This window comes from Gavialis gangeticus, unplaced genomic scaffold, assembly GCF_001723915.1.
Source record: "Gavialis gangeticus isolate Ggan-Ray unplaced genomic scaffold, GavGan_comp1, whole genome shotgun sequence".
Taxonomy (NCBI): Eukaryota; Metazoa; Chordata; order Crocodylia; family Gavialidae; genus Gavialis; species Gavialis gangeticus.
The window spans coordinates 21,001,481-21,004,828 of record NW_017729024.1 but is presented as its reverse complement, the minus strand read 5'-3'; positions in this window follow the sequence as shown (position 1 = coordinate 21,004,828).

Sequence of the window (3,348 nt, the reverse complement as noted above, 5' to 3'; positions counted from 1 at the left end):
AGGAGGCTAGATGTACACTTTGCTGGGGTCATTTGACCCCAGTACTATTTCCTGCCATGGCAGGGGGTCGGACTCGATGATGTACTCAGGTCCCTTCCGACCCTAGAAACTATGAAACTGTATTATTTCTTTGACCCTGAATTTGCATTTTCATTTGTTCAGTTTTAAGCCTGCTCTGCAAGCTCTTTCTAGTGCCTTTCTTAGCCTCAAGTCATGTTCTTCCATAGTATTTCCCCAAACTAATACATCATCCATATACACCATAGTTTGCTCAAGGCCTTCAAAAATTTGTTGCACCTTTCTGTGAAATACTTTAGATACAGAACACAGTCCAAAAAGAAGTCTTTGAAAACAATACCTTCTGAAGGGTATATTGAAGAAACATAATCTAGCGAGATTCTTTTCTAGAGGAATTTGCCAAAACTCAGAAGAGGCATCCAAACTGGCGAATTATTTAGCTTCTGCCATGTTGCCAAAAACCTGTTGCCTGGTAGGAATGGGAAAATGCTCCCTTTTGATGTAACTGCTCATTTGCTAGGACCCAGACACAATCTCAAGGATCTATCTTTTTTATTATTATGACCAGTGAATGAACCCAAGCAGTTGGTTGCTCTACTTTTTCTATTATGTCCATGTTAACTAATCTATCTCATTCCTTTTTCAGTGTCTCCCTTAGAACATAGGGAATCTTTTTTGGAGTGTGTATCTTGTACTTAGTTGTCAGTTTCCATATGCCTTATAATTATGAAACACATCATAATACTCTTCTTCTATGTTCTTGTTTCTAGTCCCTCAATGGCATACTTTTAATCAAACCTAGAGTTTTACATATTCACAACCCAATAATTTGCATTAGCTTTTCTCGGACTGTTACAAACTGAATTTTTACTATATTACACTTGTATCTAACATGCAGTGTACAAACACTCTTGGTTGCAATCACGTTCCCATTATATGCTCTGAGTTTCACTTTCTTATTCTCATAGCATACAGGTTTAGTTTTCATTTTTTGAATAATGTATTCTGGTATTACATTGACCTGTGCCCCTGTGTGTAATTTAAAAGTTACCATTAGTTTATGGTGCCCATGTCCTATTCGCAGAAGAATGAACTTTGTGCCTTGTGCCAATGAGGAATTCTTCCTCTTCCTTGTTCCATAGGGCATGTACCTGCTGTTTCTTGTGTGTTGCTTCCTCCTCCTTTCTGAAAACTCTTTCAAAGTGATTCAAAGTGAATCTTTTGCATTTGTTGCAGCACTTACCAAATGCAGGGCATTGCATGGGTTTGTGGTAACCCCCACAGGATCTTCAGCTGACCATTGTTTCTTCAAGCAGTTCTCTTTGGCCTCTGCCTGCCTGCTTCATACTGAGATCTTCCATCTGCATTGTTTGTGTGTTGCTTTAGGTTTTTGCAGTCTTGTAATCCTGTCTAGTTCAGTTTGCTTTGTTTTTTCCTCCAGCTTCTGCAGTCTGGCATGTGTTATTTCACCTACTTGGCGCATTCTAACTGCCTTTTCCAAATTAAGCTCAGGATCCTCTAGCGGTCTTTTCCTGAGGCTTGTATCTCTTATACCTAATTCTATTTGGTCTATGATCATGGACTTTTTTAGGTCTCTAAAGTTGCATGTCTGGCTCAGCAGTCTGAGGTCTTTGACAAACTCCTCTATTGTCTCACGTTATTTCTGCTATCTCATGTGGAAATTATACCATTCAAAGGTTTCATTTGGTTTGGGTATACAATATTCTTCAAACTTCTTTTATAACTGGGCCATAGCTTTTCTCTTGTGCTTCTGACAGTTGTAGGCTATTGTAAAGAGACAGAGCTTCGGGGCCCACTATATTTAAAAAAATAGCTACTTTGAGTGAATCTTTCTTCTCTGTAGCTCCAGTGGCCTTCATATATATAGTGAAGCTCTGCTTAAATTTCTTAGTTTTCTGCTGTATTTTTGGACAGCTTTAACTCCTGGAATTCTGAGATGCTCCCTTTTTTTGTCTTTCTTCACACCTCACTCTAGCTACCATGTGTTGTTCTCAAAAGACCAAGGAGTTAATCTTATAGAATGATAAAGCTTGTCTATTCAGAGAGCAGTACCTTACCTACAGTTCTGCTATTCCCTTCTCCGATTTCTGGGCAAATGTAACAACTTATACATAACACTCTTAAAGGTATACACACAGACTTCATGGCTTGAGTAAGGCTTCCATCTTGGGGTCTTTTCTATTAGCAAAATATCACAGTTCATTGTCAACTCAAATATAAACCTTCTTATTGAGATGTATAGATTGTCCTTCCATTTGGCTAGTATAGTGACCCTGCTCCCAGTCCTTCTTCTGATCCTGGGCCCCCTTTCTGTCTGAGCAGCTGAATAAGCTCCTTTTAAGAAACACTACTTTTGGGTTGCCATCCTACAGACTTTGACCACCTGATTTAGCCTCAGGCCACAGATTAGGAATAGCCCTGATCCTAAAACCTACACCTTGTTCCATATTCATACTTGGGCAATAAAAGGGAAACGCATAACAAACAGGTCTCATACAGCAGGCAATAAAAGGAAAATGTATAACAAACTTAGCTTATTCTCTCCTTCTGTCTCTCATCTGTTTCTTTCTGTTGAAATTCCATTAGATTCTCTGCAGGCACAAAATTAACATACCCTACATACTCATTGTAAAAAAAAGGTCAAGGCACACACACACACTTAAGTACTCTCCATATGTGCATGGAGATCTTTATTTTCAGACTGCATGGGAGAGACTGTTGACAGTTTGAAAGTGTGGGCCTCTCTGAATCATGGAAAGGAAATAAAGCTCAGCATACTTTCCAAAGGTGTGGATAAGAAGATATGAGACAGTTCATATCAGACTTTTATCTGTACTGGAAAGTAAAGCACTACTAACATAGCTATCCTAAATTTAAGCATTTCCCCAGCAAGCAAAGCTTATCCTAAGAAGGATTTTTTGGGGCAAATCATGTTTAATAATAACTTTTAGGTGTATTCTTCATGTCCTTTTATCATAATCAAGCCTTCCCCCCTGTTGTCATTATCTTCTGCAAAAGAGCTTTCTCTTTGAAAACAACCTTTATAAAGGTCCTTGATGAGAATTTCAAAATCTAAAAATAGAGTTCCCTTAGCTATTTTCTAGCTAGCTTCTAAATCATTTTTACAATGTCTATATTAGCTATATTTATTCCTTCTATGATCAGGAAGAAATCAATATTTGACCAGAGCTAATAGAAATGGAAATCCAGGAGGATCACATTGCTGAAGTGTGAATGGGAATGTCTTCCACAAAGCTTTTATTTGACTGAAGTATTCTAATTTAAATCCTGGGTTTTAAGATGGAAGAT